The sequence below is a fragment of the Lepisma saccharinum genome (genome assembly GCF_977018435.1).
Source record: "Lepisma saccharinum chromosome 12 unlocalized genomic scaffold, izLepSacc3.1 SUPER_12_unloc_1, whole genome shotgun sequence".
NCBI lineage: Eukaryota > Metazoa > Arthropoda > Insecta > Zygentoma > Lepismatidae > Lepisma > Lepisma saccharinum.
The window spans coordinates 9,810,104-9,829,943 of NW_028142891.1; positions in this window are offsets into that span (position 1 = coordinate 9,810,104).

Sequence of the window (19,840 nt, forward strand, 5' to 3'; positions counted from 1 at the left end):
TGTCACATGACCTTGACTTTTGACCTTGAATATCTCAAAACATGTCATCACCAAAAATCGTGAAAAAAATATATTTGGTCCCTCATACCATACTCTAAAACATACCAAAAACTCATTCTGGGACTGCAATGGGATCAGAAGATACAAAATAATATGTGTAACTATGTGACTGATAAAAGCCCCAGGACATGAACTATGAAGAGTCAAATGTCCCTTAACACGCCTTACAAAATGTGAAGGAGTTATCCTGGGTATAATTGGTCATAAAAGAAATAGGTTAGGCACAGGGAGATCTCTAGCCGTGTGTGTAGCACAGATCCGGCATATTGTTGACCGCCATATTGAATTCAACGCAAAAATTTCAAAGGAAAGGGGGTGATGTGATATATCAAATCAGGCTAGAATATCACGAGAAATGAAGTGACGAAGGTTTATCCAACATATATTTAACCAGCAAAAATTTATTACTGCATGCTTGTAACCATTTTCTCCTTTTCGAGGTGTTAAAAACAAAGCATTGGAATGCTCCTAACGTGGTAGGAACTCATCGAGATCACGCTGACATCTTGGGAGAGAAAGAAGTATACGCACCATTGCATATGATTTTAATCAGCTACATTCACCAAATAGTTGAATAGTGAAGAATATTGGGAAAAGTATCTCAAACAATTACGTGACACTTCCTTTGGAATGAAAAATTCTTCAGTGACGATGCTAATTTTTATGTTCCTGGTAAAGTTAATAAAAATTATATGCAATACCTGTGATTTGCTCAGTCGAATGGTTGTTGCTGGTAAGCTAATTATGTGGTATAATGTATGGCGAACGGAAATGGTTGGTCCATATTCAACAACGGAACCTTAAATGGTGAGGGCTTCTTGGATTTGTTAAGTGAACAGGTTTTTTCACCCTTGCTTACGGAATATGGCACTTTTCGATAGTTTTGAAACAGGACAGAGTGTGACCACACTATGTAGACATTTTCGCAATTTCTTCATGGTAATTTTCTAGGTAGATTGATGGGCACACGGGGATCTATTAAAAGGCCTGCACATTCCTCAGATCTAACATCTTAGGAGGACTTTTACCTTCAGAAACATTTGAAGAGAATGGTGCATGCACTAAAAGTCCCTGATATTGACCATCTGAGAGAAGGCATAGTTACTGCTTGTGATGTTGTTGCACATGCTACATTACCAAATGTTCTATGCGAGTGTGAGAGACGTCAACGAGTGTGCTCACAGGAACATTGACAACATTATAATGAGCATATATCGTAAGTGAAAGATATGTGTATAACTTTTTGCTGGCGTAAGATACGTTGGAAAATCCTTCGTCACTTCATTTCTCGTGAAATTCTAGCCTCATTTGATATATCACATCACCCCGTTTCCTTTGAAATTTTTGCATTGAATTCAATATGGCGGTCAACAATATGCCGGACCTGCGCTTGACACACACGGCTAGGGATCTCCCTGTGCCTGACCAATTATACCCAGGATAACTCCTTCACATTTTGTAGGGAGTGTTAAGGGACATTTGACTCTTCATAGTTCATGTCGTGGGGCTTTTATCAGTCACATAGTTACACATATTATTTTGTATCTTCTGATCCAATTGCAGTCCCAGAATGATTTTTTGATATGTTTTATAGTATGGAATGGAGGACCAAATATATTTTTTTCACGATTTTTGGTGATGACATGTTTTGAGATATTCAAGGTCAAAAGTCAAGGTCACGTGACAAAATTATATTTTTATCCAAAGGTAGGCTTGTTATATATCACTGGAAAGCTTGTTCAATTCCCTGTACAATAAGCTTTATTTGAGCTTCCTAGGCAAAATAGGAGCGGAGTTACAGCAGATTTAGTATAGCTAAGCGGGCTCAAAAAGGGCAATTTATGCTAACTTTGACCTTGAATAATTTAACAATTACAAGACGCACGAAACTAAAAAAATTTATACTTACTAAGTTCCATGCATAGTTTCAATTCCCCAAATTTCATGAAAATCGGAGATGGTCAGGTCAAAGGCTGTGTTGATTTCGCATGGAATGACTCGCAAACAAAATTATACTGGCCATGGGGCCAGTCGCCAGAGCCTCGTTAGTCTGCAGTCCAGGGTGTACTACGTGGAAGTGAGGTTGACTTTTGGGCGCCTACGTGGAAGGTCACTCCTTACACCCCTTCAGTATTTGGGAAAACTATGTCTGGAAATAGATTTGAAATCTTGCTTTGGTTTCTTTGCTTCTATGATGTGGAAAATGATCAGACTGACACCTTTTTGCACAAGATTGGACATGTTTTAGCACACATTTTAGTAAACTTTCAAGCTGTTTTCATTCCTGGCAAGTATTTGGCCCTTGATAAAGCCATGCTTTTGTGGCGAGGCAGATTGATATATATAATATATATAAAAATAATAAACGCCACAAATATGGCATCAAGCTTTATGAACTGTGCGCAAATGGTGGGTATATTTTAAATATACTGATCTACACAGGGAAGAATACAGTTGTTATATCAAGTAAAAGGTCACACTTTCGCTCTTGTTACTACACTTCTTGAAGAATACTTAGGCAAGGGTCATGTTGTCTTTTTAGACAACTACTACAACAGTGTAGATCTTGATGAGCACTTCCATGATAACCAAACAAGCATGTGTGGAACCATGCGATCCAACAGAAGTCACTTCAGTGAAACTTATTAAAGGTCAGTGTATCAGTAGGCAATGTGATGTCATGGTATACCATTTCATGGAAATGAAAATCAAGTTTGGTAAAGGAGAACATATGAAGGTGCTGACAGAGCAGATCAAACACATTGAGATGCCATGGCGAGAGGAAACAGAAGTAAGGCAAAGTTCCCTGTGCATGTAGCATCGTGCCATGAAGGCAATATTTAGGAGATGTTGGGTAGGACCCCACACACTCCTCAGCATGGCTAATTTTCAAGGTGATGTGATCAGCACCATGTCCCCCACCCCCTCCCCAGGATTGCTCCCAGGTATTCATTGACTTAAGGCTGGTGAACCCTGGTGCCACTTTATGTGGGGACAAATGCAAAAATTAATCAGACCTTTGATAACCTACCTCAGGAATGGAACCCAAGTCTCCTGCATGCCAGTCAGATGCCCTACCAATTAGACCACAGCAGCTCCCGAAACAGAAGTGGCAATAACGAATTCTAATTTAGTGTGCAAAAAAGGAGTGATTTTATATCCGCTATTATCATGTTACACCAAAATTGTGATAGATGATAGATTTGCGCTGTAAGATGCCCTTCAGAGAGAAAAGGGTAGTCTTGCAATTCACTTGCCACTTATTGGATCAGAAAGATGCAATCAGAAGGGAATGTTTGCACTTTGTGGAATGTATTAGTGGATTTGGTTATTTTATGTCGGATTTCTCCCACTTATGGCGAATCATGACGATGGTGTGATGAAACAAATGAAAGGACCATCAAAAACACATATGGACGACACAAGTCCTACAGAGGATTATACTGGCTGCAGGTCCAGATGCCAGAGCCTCGTTAGTCTGCAAAATGCAGTCCACAATGTACTGCATAGAAGAGAGATCAATAATTCGGTGCCTTTCAGAAGGACACCCCTTACACTCTAGGTTTTGTGCTAATAATCGAAGAAGTGTATGTGGTACGCTAGAAATTTTGAATTGATGACAAAAAGTTGTTATTCCTCTGACAACGATACTTAACTTGTGGTTCTATGCAAACGGTTCAACTAACACACAAACAATAAGTGAATCACCATGATAGGTAATTGAAAAAAATAATTACAGATAATGGTCTGCAGGAACGGAATCCTCTACAAAATAAATCCACATTGGGATTGATGTGTTGCACTTTGAACGTGATAAAAATATTATGGAGAAAAGCAGTTTGTTTTCATGTCTTCTATGTGTACCCATGCTACACGGGGCTCCATTTTAATGACACCCTGTGTAATTTATCTCTTCGTACCGAATCTAATGCTTTTTTAAAATAAATTAACATGAGCGATATTCAATTATTTGAATTTGAATATAAATTTTTGGGTGCGTCAGCACTTTGGCTATTTTGCACCCAATACAATATACGGGGTCCAGCCCCTTAACATAACAGAAATAAAAGTGTGTCTGAAAAATAAAATTTTCTTACCTTGGTTAAAAGCTGGCTCTAAAAAGGGCACACAATACACAGAATTATACTGGCAATGAGGCCAGTCGCCAGAGCCTCATTAGTCTGCAGTCCAGGGTGCACTTCGTGAAAGAATCACCCTTACACCCCGATATTCCATTATCAATGTAATAGAATATCACTCACAATTAAATGTTGCATTGTTTACTTGTAGTGTAGGTAACTTCCTTCCTCCTCACTTGCATCTTTTCTCGCTAACGTCGCTTGTGTTCCAAATGAAAGATATAAGTAGGACATCTTGAATGGCCCCCACAGTCTCCTGACCTGAACATTATAGAACATTTGTGGGGATATTTGGAGTCCAAACTTCGTGCTCAAAGTCCGCCTCCAGCCACACTTTCGGAATTGGAGACTGCTCTGGAGGAAGAATGGCTCCATATTCCCTTAAACATTGTGCATGACCTCTATGCGTCCATCCCACGTCGAATTACAAAGTGTACTTCAGTCACAGGGTGGTCCAACCCCCTATTAATAAAGATTTTTTCTACATTCACAGGTGTTCGTATTATTTTGTCCCCCATCGGTATATTTTACTTGTGATATATTACACACAAGTTCACATATTATCATTCAATAAAAAATTTGTTGTCCTTTCCCGAAACACTGATTCAGTGAATAGGTTTACGGAAGTCAGAGTAAATAATAAGTTGAATGGAATTAATTTAAGCTTTCCTTTCAACTTCCTTAACTTTATCATTGGAAAGCGAAATGATTTTCCGGAGCTTTTGAAACAAAAACTGTGATCTAATGCCCACTTGTATGCTTAAGCAGCCAGTATGGGAGGCGCAAAATTGTGCAGAATATGATCAAGATTAGAACAGGATTATGGGCCTGAAGGCTGAAGCTTCTGAGCTTCACAGGGATGATGCATCAAATTGCTTTGAAAATGTGCCACATAATGAAAAGAAATAGATACTTGAAATGCGGCAAAAATATAGAAGTATAATTAACTGTCTGCCATAACTTGGCCAAAACGTTATAACTGAAACTGAGTGTAGAAGGGGTGGAGTGGAGTTGCTTGATGTTGTCTACTTCCGGCCTGGGTATGATTAATGTAATCTGTTAAGCAAATAAAAACCTCTTGTTCACGTTGATTCCTCCAGCAACACACAAAGTTGCTTAGTTAGGTATATATTGAAATACTAAGACAGAGGTAATTTGATATGTCCCTTTCATCATCACGATTTTATGTACCTGTCATCTTCTAATTTCGATATGGTATCCGAAATAAAAAAAATAACAATTTTATATTTGTTCTACTAATAAGAAGCAGCTCTGTAGGTTTGAAAAATAGCTGCAGAATTATTGACTTGATAATGAGTTAGCAACCGTATTTAGAAACCTTGAATTTGAATTTAAAATTTTGGGAGCGTCAGCATTTAGGCTATTTTGCTCTCGTCACATTATTTTGATTTTGATATTAAAATTGGGGGAGCGTCAGCACTTAGGCTATTTTGCTCCCATATCATTACAAAGAACAACTCTAACGTTGCATAATTTAAAATCTTAAAATGTTCTGACTTCTGTTAAAAGCTGAGGCTGTAAAGGAGCACTCAGCACAAATAAGGACAAAACACAGGACAACACAAACAAAATTATACTGGCCATGGGGCCAGTCGCCAGAGCCTCGTTAGTCTGCAGTCCAGGGTGTACTATGTGGAAGTGAGGTTGACTATTGGGTGCACCACGTGGAAGGAACACCCCTTACACCCCCTCTCGTCACATTATACGGGGGCCAGCCCCTTACCATTACATATAACAACTCTAACATTGCATAATTAAAAATCTTAAAATCTTCTGACTTCTGTTAAAAGCTGAGGCTGTAAACGGACAATCAGCACACACAAAGACAAAAAAACAGGACAACACACAAAATTATACTGGCCATAGTGCCAGTTGCCAGAGCCTCGTTAGTCTTTAGTCCAGGATGCACTATGTGGAAGTGAGGTTGACTTTTGGGTGCCTACGTGGAAGGTAGCCCTTACACCTCTATTTAGAAATCTTCTTACATGAGTAGTTGTGTAAGTCCACTTTATGCACACATAAGCTAATCGGGATGGGACCTACAGTTTAAAGTGGGGTCCAAACCACTGTGTGCCTCGACCGGTTATTGAACTTGGGACCCCTTGATCATAAGGCAACGACTCTACCACTATGCCATCAGGGAGGCAAAAACTCATCTTACAGATACATTTTCCCTATCACTTATGTAATCATGTGTTTTTTCTTGTGGTTAACTAACATAGAATAGGGACAAAATTTTAGAACTTTGTGCTTCATAACTCGTACATACAGGGTGCGGCAGCGTTCATAGCTTATTTTGGCTTGCGTAGTACAATGACGTAATGTATGAATGCATGCCATCTTGTGCAGCATTCGTGTACTAATGAGGTGCCATTTCGATTGTTAGAGTGAGATTGATCGGTGGAGTGTACAGCATCGTGTCTTTGTTGTGGAAAGTTATTTCAAGAATAATGACTGTGTAATTGCTACCCAGCATCTATTTAGGCAACATTTCAACGTGGGACGTCATGGGAAAGTTCCAGATAGACGGACCATTCTGAGGTGGGTTAATGCATTTCGATTAACGGCCGCTGGATGTAATCGTAAACCAGGAAGAACTGTGCGGACACCAGAAGCCGTGGAAAATGTTCGTGCTGCAATATTGTGTAGCCCAAAAAAATCTGCTCGCCAACATTCGCAAAATTTGCAAATGTCAGATCGCTCATTCAGGAGAATATTGCATGAAGATCTCCATTTTCACCCATATAAGCTGCAGATTGTGCAGGAAATTAAGCCTCACGATTGGGTTTCACGAGAAACATTCTGCTTAATGATGTGTGATCTCCTTCGCCAAAATCCCGGAATGTTGGACACCATCATGATGTCAGATGAAGCTCATTTCGAGTTATGTGGATCAGTGAATAAACAGAATTTGCGTTATTGGAGTGATGTAAACCTGCATGAACTGCACATCAAGCCATTGCATAGTTCTCGTGTCACAGTGTGGTGTGGAATTGCTTCGTTTGGGATTATTGGACCTTATTTTTTCGAGAATGAAATCGGTCAGGCTGTAACTGTCACGAGTGAACGCTACCTAATTATACTGCAAGACTTCGTTCTTCCTCAACTAGGGATGTTGAATGTGGATATGGAACAATTATGGTTTTAACAAGACATTGCAACCTCGCATACAGCCAGAATTTGCATGGCTTTTTTGCGACAGACATTCCCAGGAAGAGTAATTTCCCGTTTCGGTGACATCTCCTGGCCGCCACGGTCACCCGATCTGTCATGTGCCGACTTTTCCTTTGGGGGTACCTGAAGCAAGAAGTTTTCCGAACACGTTGTGCCACCATTCCTGAGTTGAAGGACCGCATAAGAACTGCCGTCGGCAATATCCCAGGGAATATGTTACGACGAGTTATGGAAAGCTTCCAACGTCGCCTGGATGAATGTATTGTGCAGAGGGGGCATCATTTGAGAGGGGTTATATTCAAACATTAATCCACCCAATTGGACAATGACTTACACTTTATCAAATGGCATACCTTTAACTATTAATTGACATAATAACTAATAAATAAAATGCATTTACTTCATCATGGTGTGCTATTAATATCCTACTATGAACGCTGCCACACACTACAATTTTATTTATTAATTTATTAGTTTTTGGTGATATTTTGCCAAAATGTCCTTCTTTAGCCTAGGTAAATATTATGCAGAAGGAACTAAGAATTTGATTTATACCCGGGTTCTTGCTTTTAAAAAAATTTGCTAATAAGACATTATCCATACTCATGTCAAACGCTGAGCTGTAATGGGCGCTCGGAATGCACACATGATGTAATGACACCTTTATCCAGGTCGGATGGATTTTAGTTATTATTAGAGTGCGGATTTTGCATATTTGCATATTTTATTCGGGTCCTCTAATTAATATGCAACCGGGTTCTAAACTTGTTTCAGAGCATTCCAAACCGAAGTAGGAGGGTTTTATAGTGCATATAAATGCATATTTAAGGTGTTCGTGCATATTTACTGCGTAAGCGCATATAAATACATATTACGTGAAGAAATCATTAAATTGATAGTTTTTTAAAAATATATTTGTTTACTTGGTTTATGTTTCATCTGTGGAGTGTTTATGAGAGTAAAATTTTCAAGCACAGGTGTTCGAAAACCTCTGTTTATGCGCTGCAGGGCAGACGGTCCCCCCTCCCTCGCGCATACCTGGCAATGACACAGAGAACACATGCATCCATCCCCTCCCCCAGCCTTCTTCCTTGACCTATATAAGGCAACAGAGATTTTTGCTCGTAAACAGTCTGTACTCCATTGAATTTGTGTAGTTTGCATTGTGTTTGTATGTCTTATTTTCAGAAATTTTATGGCCAAGCGGAGATAGGGAAGACAATTTATTAATCTTCATCACAGATGCAGCACCTTACATGATTAAAGCAGGAAAAGCATTACAAGTGTTTTATCCAAAGTTGACCAACGTAACGTGTGTTGTACATGGTCATCATAGAGTAAATTCAATTTAATACAAGATTTTGCAACCTTACTTGACATGGAAGCTGTTGTTACTTCATCTTTACCTTCAATGGTCACTATGTGTGTGTAGTACTTCAAAAAATAAATGTATTTCGAGGATTTTTTTTTGTTCCTACATTTTTCCTTTAGTGCATAATTTGCATATTTGAGTGCATATTTTCCACTTTTTAGTGCATATTGATCCGCACTTTAGTTATTATGTATTAGTTTTAATGTGTGACTTAATTAATGTTTAAATGATGTATTTCATTTTATTACAAGAGCTTTTACTATTTCTTCTTTTCAGTAAGAGCTTTACCCCCGTATTATGTGAGGGACTCGATTAGCCATTTAGAAATAAATAAATAACAGTCTGCGTGTGAAACATGGTGGCGAACACATTATGTTTGCATATCTCAGTTCGTCGATTTCATCAACATGTCGTACGTGAATCTCGCGATTCACGATTTTTGGAACTGCACTACACTCGAAACACGATTGAGACATTTTAGAATGAAAAGTCTTGGATTTCAGTCTGCATTTGTTGGAAATTCTTTGTCTTGGCCAGTTTATAAATGCTGTAAATACTTCTTACAGCCATAGGTGTGTGCACGGGGTACCAAAGGTACCTGGGTACCACAAATGCCTTCTCAAAAAATAAAGAAATATGTTGAACTACCATTAAAATATTGAAAATAATATCCGTCGTAACAAAGTAAGGAATTTCGTTTAATTTGAGATGACCAGATCGCTCTCTCTGAGTCTCTCTCCCTCTCCACAAAACAATGTGATATTCCTTTACTATAGTAATCAGTAATCACATAGTAAAGAAATTATTTTTTCCTTTATAAATCGCAGAGCCCCTTCCCATATCAGCCCGTAAATATTTTTTTTTCCCAAGGACCGACTTGTTTGTTAATGCAACCTTCCAACATTTCCAATAAGACTCATGAATGCTCTCTCTCCCTTCTCTTCAATGACAAGTAAGTGTATCAATTTTCAGATTTTTGCTTGCATCTGAATTCTTCGGTTTAAAGTTTTATATAACACATGGCATAAACTATAGAGTGACCAGGTACAGCAATATATTTTATGAAGTGATGTGCATTATAAAACATGGTAAAATTGAACCTACAGATGTGTTTCGTGAGAGTGATTCAGCTGATAGTACATGTAGAGATATAGCCTTGTATTTACCATTTTCAATTCTTTACTTTCAATACTTAAAATATCGACACAGTGATAGTAAAACCTGCGCTAAAGTGGTAACAAATGTTCATTCTATAATCTTAAAATTTCATGTTTATATACCTAATAGTTTCTGTGAAAAGGAACATTTTGCTGTTTTCAATTCAAGTGGCAACCTTGCTACGCGTCCCTGGAAGTTATGTCAGAGCGATCGTTTGGTGAGTTGGGTTGCATATATACACGTTAGATTTTCAATGCTCCTAGATCAGAAACTAAGCACTTTCGGGGTTATGTGTATGAGGAAATGTTCCTTTTTTTTTTATACCCATCTACCATTATCCAACCATTGTTGAAGTTGTTTTAGGACAACCTGTATATGTTGGAGGGGGGTATGAGTGCATGTAAAACTCATTGAAGGTCTTACATTTATACTGCCCACTCTAATTTATGAACATACAGCTTGTGTCCACCCGGTCGAAAATTTCTGGCACCGCCCCTGGGTACTTGATACAAATAACAACTCAACATGATCTGCAGGATCGGAAACCACTACAAAATGAAATCACATTCCTTGTTACTGTTAAACCATGTTTCATGTAATACAAGCAGTGCGGACTTGGCTTTTATAAAAATAATACAATATTGCAAAAATTGACAGTCAAGCATTGTTCCTTGACTTCAAATTTCTAGTCTCCTGCACTGATAAGAATATGCTGAATAGTAACTTCCATGAAACATGCAATGCACACTAACTGATACACGTGCAATCTACGTGGGAGGAAAGGCACCTCTTACTGCATTGGTCTGCCTGTTCTAGGTAACGATGCCAATAATTATGAACAAAGTCACATGGTCACAACTAATTAATGAAAGACTATCACGATATTGCACAAATAGTGGATTCTATCATTACGAAATATAGTCCAGGGGCATTTGTAACCATGTGAGTTTTTGAATGCAGGGAATGCATTGCTAGTGTGGTATACAATCATGTACTACCAGGTGTTTTGCCCGAAAATGTGGCATATGTGATGTCACAAATCCAAGATGGCTGCCACTTCATACACTAACAAAGAAAATCAATCTTAACGCCTTTATGAGTGGTCATTTACAAATCTTTATACAGACATTTTTTGTTCACAATTGAAAAAGGAACAAAATTAGATCTTACTGTTTCTTTATATCTCACAATCTTATGGAGATATATCTAGTGAAGCTATTTCATGCCTTTTTCTGCAAGGATTGTAGGGTATTTTACACTATAATTGACATTCTGGAATATAAAGGGGAAAAATTACTGCCTGTTTTATTTTGTTGATGCCTACTATTGTGGTGTATGGCATGTGTGACATCATACATCCAAGATGGCTGTCTCTGCAGACATTAAGAAACAAACATGACCATATCTAAATTCCTTTAGGAATAATTTTGACCATATGTAATTTTGAATTTTGAATTTAAAATGTTGGGGGAGTCAGCACTTACGCTATTTTCTACCAGTCACTTTAAACGGGGTCCAGCCCCTTACCTGAACTAAAATAAACATAACTGTAATGTTGTGTCGTAACTAAAACATTAAAATATTCTAACTTAAGTTAAAAGCTGAGGCTGTACAGAATTTGAATTTGAATTTAAAATTTTGGGTGCGTCAGCACTTAGGCTATTTTCAAACCATCACATTATACAGGGGCCAGCCCCTTACCATTACAAATGACAACTCTAATGTTGCATAACTAAAAATCTTAAAATCTTCTGACTTCTGTTAAAAGCTGAGGCTCTAAGCAGGCACTCAGCACACATAAGGACAAAAAACAGGACAACACACACAAAATTATACTGGCCATAGTGCCAATCGCCAGAGCCTCATTAGTCTAAAGTCCAGGGTGTACTACGTGGAAGTGAGGTTGACTTTTGGGTCCCTATGCGGAAGGTATCCCTTACACCCCAAGGCTGTAAAGAGGCACTCAGTACACACAAGGACAAGACACAGGACAACACACAGAATTATACTGGCCAAGGCCAGTTGCCAGAGCCCCAGTCATCTGCAAAATGCAGTCGCGGGTGTACTATGTGGAAGTGAGGTTGACAATTGGGTGTACCATGTGGAAGGTCACCCCTTACACCCATTGACCATTTGTAAGTTTGTTGGGTTTTTACACAACGGGAAGACATGTGTATGGAGCATGCTTTCATTTGGAGTCATGCAATCAGGTATTACTACAGCTGTTTTATGGATCTTGTGTCAAAGACCATACAAGACATCCGAAATTCAAGATGGCCATTAGGAAAAAATAATGTCATCAATACAGTCAAATTTCTCGTAACTCTGATCTCTGTTCTGAAAGTCATTGTTTTCACACTTTTCTTCATCTGCACTACAAAGACACAGCTCAGTAAGAATCAAGGCCCATAAGTTATTCTGGTATCCTGGTTTTGATTCTCAAGAAAAGTGCGATTTGAATAAACAATTTCTTTTTTTACTGTTTGGATTTGACCCAGGACGACAACTTTGGATATTTCCTGGTTTTGTTTGGAAATTGCAGGCATTTGAATGTGAATTAAAATTATTTGGGTGCTTCAGCACTGAGGCTATTATGCACCCGTCACACTATACGGGGTCCAGCCCCTTAACATAACAAAAATAAAAGTGTGTCTGAAAACTAAAATTTCCTTACCTTGGTGAAAAGCTGAGGCTAAAAAGGCCACTCAGCACAAATAAGGACAAAACACAGGACGACACATTATACTGGCCATGGTGCCAGTTGCCAGAGCCTCGTTAGTCTGCAGTCCAGGGTGTACTATGTGGAAGTGAGGTTGACTGTTGGATGCAGTACGTGGAAGGAGCACCCCTTACACCCCAGAAATTGCAGACTTTTCCTGGTATTCCTTATTTGGAAATTACAATCTTAGTAGGAATGAAGCTATCATCGTCTTCAAGCCAGCAGGAGCAGGAGTCCTCTCCGAAGAGGAGCAGGCTGGAGGAGGGAGAGACTGGCCTTCCAGTTCTTGTGGGAGTTCAACATCCAGTTCGGGCACCTGGAGACCACCGACAGGAGCAAGATTCAGACCTTTCCTACTCGATGATTCCTCGTATCCATCATTTCATTCAGCTGATGCATCACCAGCCATGTTAGAGGCTGCCCCGCACCTCCACTACGTAATGCAATGTTAATACTGCGTTGGGATCAAACTCGAGACCTTTAGATTTTATTGGGTGATGTAGTTATTCGTCTTTCAGATTGTTATCACACTATCTATTAATGGTATCCAAGTTTGTGTTTGTATTTGCAAATATGGCAAATAAGTGGTTGTTGAATGTATTTGATGGTGCAGAAGATAATGTGACTGAATTTTTTGCAAATCTTGGTTCTCTTGGATGCGATGAAAAAGATGACAGAATAAATTGATATATTTATTTCACTTTGCATTTCTGCTACTTTTGGCTAATTTCAAAGATGAGAACGAATGATGCTAAGATTGATTGATTGATTTAAAATTACTAGGTGTGTCGGCACTGAAGGCCATTTTTCACCCTTCTATGTATATGGGGAAATGTCCCTTATCTAAAATTCTGACTGGGAACTTAAAAAAGGGGTGTAAATAGCCCCTTGGGAAAAAAATAAAAGTGCAAGGTTGTAAAAAGACCTGCACGAGACAAACACAACACATTAAAAAGTCAGAACAAACAACTAAAAACCTCCTTACAGACGGTGGAAGAGTCCAGCTCTTCACAAAAATCTAAAAACATTTGATAAAATGTTGCTGTCATCACCCAAGAGGGATGACAAACAGCCAGAAAGGTTAAAAGTCTGCCGGAGGTAAGCAAGATCGACACATTCAACGAGAATGTGTCGAATGCTTAAAATAACATTACAGACACGACATAACGGAAGGTCCAGCCCTTGTAGCAAGTGACTATGCGTTAGACGGCTGTGTCCTAGACACATGCGGGTAAGAATGACTTCTTCTCGCCGAGAGGGACGGGACGGGGAATGCCAAGCACCTATGGTGGGCTTAACAGCGTGACGCTTGTTCCCCGTTTCCTTATCCCACTCAGCCTGCCAAGTGTCAAGAACGCACTGCATCAGCAGACTTGGCGGCAGGATCATCTGCTTCGTTCCCCTGGATGCCCACGTGGCTAGGGACCCAACAGAAGTGTACATCGGCACTGGCAGATAAGGACACAAGCTGTCTGAATATGCGTTGCACTACCAGATGCCGGGAATTTGGCGAATCCAGAGACTGCAACAAACCGTTGCTGGTATACAACCATTGGTGTTTCTGCCTTTGGAAGGGCAGTCAGAGAAAAATCGATAGAAGGTGCAGGAAACTCCCAGGTCGGGAGAGGTGGAATCACCTCAGGAAGATCACCAGGAAGATCACTGTCAACACCAAGTGCTGACAGGATCTTGTCTGCACGAACACCAAATGGTCTAGTTGCTCTAGGGTGGAGCCGATACCTTGCCAGCCTACTCTCATCTGAGACGGTATGATAAGATGAATGTGAGGGCATCGAGCGAAAATGGAGGAAGTAGTTCACCACCAGTCGCTGTATTCACAGAGACAGCGAAGGCTCGGATGCCTCTACATACAAACTGGCGATAGGACTGGTGCAGAAAGCACCAGAGCACACACGAATACCAGCATGGTGATCGGAGTCTAGGGAGTGAAACCTAGATGGGCGGGCTGCCGAGTACACAACACATCCGTAGTCGACCTTTGACCTGATGAGTGAACGGTACAGGCGGAGCAGTACTGTCCTATCAGCACCCCAAGAAGTAGGATATAAAACGCGTAAAAGGTTAAGAACTCGAAGACAAGAGAATTTTAATTGGCGAAGGTGAGGTAGCCATGTTAATTTCTTATCGAAAATGAGGCCCAGGAAGCGGACCTCATTCATGAAGCACAGGGGAGATTTTCCCATGTACAGGTCAGGATCTACATGACATGTAAGATGATAAGATGAAATAGATGAAAGGACAATCACAAACACATATGGACAGCACACAAGTCAAGTCCCATGTGTCTCGAACGCCAGAGTATTGATTGATTGAGTTGGTGTTTTAAGTCCACTTTATGTACAGTACCGCTAATTGAGACTGGACCTACAGTTTAAAGTGGGATCCAAACCACTACATGTGCCACCACCAGGTATTGAACCCGGTGCACCTTGATTACAAGGCAACGACGCCACAAACTGTGCCATCAAGGAGGCCCTAGATGCCAGAGCATTGTTAGTCTGCAAAATGCAGTCCAGGGTGTACTACGTGGAACTGGGTTTGACATTTGGGTTTCTCTTACACACCGAATATGATGACAGGGTTTTTAAGAAATTCTATCATATAGTATGCATTCCTAACACCAAAATCAAAGATTTCAACAAACTACGATGCATCTGTTCACGAAAAGGGATGTTCACGGCTCATGTCTTCCTCCAACCAAAGTGCCCGTCCCACCTTTTATCAGAAGGAGTTACTTACAAGTATTCTAGTGAAATAAAAGCAGAAAAGGAACATCCAAATCTACTCAGCCCAATAGGCTATTGATGGAAAGAATTGATAAATGTGGAAGACAAGAAGATAATTCCTGTCATATTGACACTGTCTCGAGCTCCAGAGAATGTTCAATGAGGAAGTCACAGGCGACGTTATTACTCTTTTTCCCTAATACAGTAGTGTCCAGAAAGTAGAAAAATGGAAGGGGGGGATTTGCACCATCACCATAAATATTTATCAAGGACTGTAACTCACCTTACGTGCATAGGCAACAGTAGTGCTAGTGTCAAATAGGGCCATGATTGAAAGGTAAACAAAACACAGCAAATCAGACCCTGAGTGCCTCATTCTCATTGTGATCGAAGGACAATCTCTTGGTAGTGTGTGCAATGTACAGTAAGAACATGGCACAAATACATCAGTGAAGAATCATCGGATGCCTGGAAGCAGGCCAAACATAGAGTTAAGTCACAGCAGCGTTGACTGTGTCACCGTCACTTCCAGGGTTTGGAGACTGTTCCAAGACACATTAGATGTTCATGGTAGGCAAGAACAAGGTTGTCAATGAGTAACACCACCATAACAGGGCCGACATCCGGCTTTAACTGGACGACGAAACCGAACAATGCCTGCAAGAGAACTCTCCTAAGAGCTTGCAGCTGTGTCACAAGTTAGAGTTTCTCTCACCAAACTGTGTACCAGAGACTCAGGACAGCTGGTCTCTATGCCGGATGTCCAGTAGTCTGTCCCCCTCTTCATCCCGTACACAGAAGGGGATGCTTACAGTGGAGCCAGCATCATCAAAATTGTACGCTGAACGAATGGAGGAATGTGCTCTTCACATATCAGTCCACATTCAGTTTGCAAAATAATTCCCGTCATACATTCATCTGGAGAGAATCTCGATCACGATTTAATCCAAGGAATATCATGAAAGGGATCAGTTTGGTGGAGGTGGATTACTGGTATGGGAAGACATCATGCTCAATGAACGTACAGAGCTGCACGTCTCTGCTGGAGTTACTTTTACTTCACAGAGGCACAGTAACGAGGTACTCCAACAACATGAGCAACTTTTCAGAGGTGCAGTCAGCCCAAACTTCATCTCCAAGGATGATAATACATGTGCGTATCAAACCAAACTGGTAGATGACTTTCTTCAAAGTGAAGAAATCTACCACATGGATTGGTCACCAAGGTGTCCGGATATAAATCCTATAGTGTCTTAAGGAGACAAGTTAGTAAATTCAACCTTCCATCATTTACCTAGATTTTTTAAAAATATTCCAATTTTGAAACCCTTATTTCTTGTAAATATGTTTTTGGTGGTTAGTTCACTATGGCACATCATCATTCATGTGAAACAATATAAGGGTTGAAGTTATTCACCTTTATGCTCACACAGTGACCAGAACTAAGAAATATGCAATGTGTGTGGACTAAAACTTTCATTACCACAAACAACCACAGCTCCACGAAGGATAGTCCTGGCTGAAGGCAAGAGCTAACCTGCAGACTGAGGTTTTACATGGGGCATACTATGCATGTGGCAGACAGGTTGACATGTGAGTGCCGTATGTAAATGACACCTTATACCCTCCTCAATACTTACCACAGAAAGAGTGCAAGAACTCGCATTTACAAGAAAGTGAATGATTTGATGGAGAGCAGAAATACTAGTATTTGACATTTAAAAGTAGCATTCCACACATATTTAACAATGTACAAGTATTTCTGATGTTCAACAAAGGATCATATCTAGTTACAAAACCAACTGAAGAAAATGTTAGGATTTCACAAGTTGTAACACATTTCCATCCTTCGTTAAGGTACACAAAAGGAATCACCACAGAGGATTATCCTGGCTGTGGTTCCAGTCACCAGAGCCTCGTTAGCCTGCAAAACAGTTCCCAGGGTGCACTGCATGGAAGAGAGGTTGGCACTTGGGTGTCCTTGGTCAAAAACACCCCTTTACACCCCACAGTGATCACAGTAAATAAAATATTCACCACCACTTGTCAATTTTGTCTCATCTACATTACCTGACTGATTATAAAAAATATTTTAATCAGATAAAGAAGACTGAAAAACAGTTAAATGATGATGATATAACACAACAGACAAGTTACCCTATTTGAGTGATGATGATTTTGCGAAAGACAACATACTCCTGCCACCTTCTTCAACAAAAACATATGCAGAATAATTGACACATTCATGTTAAATCAATCACCTGATGATGGTTGATACCAGGGCCTGTCCATGGAAAGTGGTCCCCAGTGAGCTTATTTTTAACTAATGCAAAGTATAACATATCATATATCATTTTAAAGGTGGAGGTCTAATCTTTAAGAATATAACAACATTTTAAAGGTTTTTCTAAGAGGAAATGCCCAAAGTAATGTAAAATTGGTAAATTTGAATAACAAATTAAATAATAAAATTGTGCAATTGGCAAAATTGCATTATTTCATTAATCTTTTGTTCTCCATGCCTGCAGCTACTGTAATTGCTTCCTGTAACCCAACTGTGCATGTTTAAGTGAAGATACCAGGAATTTGAAGTTTCAGTAGGTGAGTACAACAAATTATAACTTTTAAGTTCTTACTGTAGCATCCGGCACCGAATAATTATTCAAGTTTTAACAACTCTTAGCATATATTTTCAATGATGATGAATTCTTGTATGCAAAACAGACTCATGATGGTTAAGTCACTCCTGAATAATTATGTCTTGTGGTAGTTCTGGCAGTGCTGGATGCTACATTCCAAAGGTGCTGGATGCTACAAATGTAACCCTTAGCATCCGGCACCTTGCTACAAATACAACTAATAAGCCTCTGCACCTTTTTTGTAAATTGTTAGGCCTACTTTGCAATGTTTCTGTTTCAAGTAGTCCTATTGAATTGTTGTTTATTTTTAATTTAGGTAGGCCTACATTGTTTGAAAATTATTTCCATGAAAAGGTTTCACTTGCATTACTTATGTATGCCTAGATCTTTATTTGAACATGGGTAAGCTAGTTTTGAAATATAACAGTAGGCCTGATGAATACATTAAAACTTAACAAATCTTGGCCTACACAAAATAAAATTAACTCTCTTCAGTAACCTAACATAATACACTCAAAACTTGGGAGTGATTTCATATAAATATGACAGAGGCTAAATTACACTGGGGCCAGAATTGACTTTGTAAATCAGTTTTTCATTTCACATTGCTATATTACATCATTTGTTTAGGCCTAAGTATCAATTTGTGCAATAAAACATTTTGGGTAAATTACACTTGTCTCTGTCATAGGAAAAACTAGTTTCCCAATTTTTTTCTTAAGACCACATTAAATGCAATTTTAGTACAGCACTGAAATTTGTTATGGAAATACACAAACTGATAACAAAAAATCTCAAGATTACATCTACTCCTGATCTCTTTCTATTTTTTCTTTGCAGGCACTCATTGGCTAAAACAAACTAGGAGAAAAAAGCAGATCAAAGGAGAAGGCTGCTTCAAAATCCAGAAAAGTATGAAGAAGAGAAAAGAAAAGAAGGACAGGGATAGGAAAAAGAAGGAGCGTGCATTACAGAAGTCAATGCTTACTCCACGTGAGCAGAAAATGAAACGGGAATAGCAAAGACTATGAATGCATGAATACCAGCAGAAATGTCAACAGCAACAACAGAAGCAAATTCCTGAGAAACCAGAAACATCAACTACACGTCCATCAGGTCATCGTACATCACAATCATTGGGCAAAGCTCTTAAACGTTTGAAGAGGCAATTGCCAAGGAGCCCTACAAAGAAAGTTGCGGTTATAAAAAACTGTGTGCGGCAGTTCAAGTGGAAAATACACCTTCAGGCAAAAACAAAACGTAAAAATAGAACTGACCCCATCTAAACAAATCTAGTATTTCTGATGAAACCAAAAATGTTGTATATAATTTCTTTACTAGAGACTATATAAGTCGAGTAAGTCCTGGTAAAAAAAGATACCATAACAGTGCAATCATCTGGAAAAGAAAAACTACAAAAAAAAACACTTGTTGATGACTTTTCGTGAGGCACATTCTCTTTTTATGATGGAACATCCTGAAGTGAAACTTGGAAAGTCCAAATTTGCTGCACTGAGACCACCATTTGTTTTATTTCTGTCTGTTCTTCAACATAATGTTTGCCTTTGCAGGTACCATGAAAATATGAGTCTACTGGTGACAGCAATAAGCCGTATATGTTCTGAATTCCCCCAAAAGTACCAAGTCACTTATGCAGAGACTGTATGTGATGAACATCAGTGCATGATGTTGAGTTGTAAAAACTGCAGTCCTGGAAGGACAAACTCCAACAACGGATCAATAATGATGGGAAGTTTTAGAGGGCAGAACAGTTAAAGTTGAACACAGTGATTCCAATGATCATGCTCTTT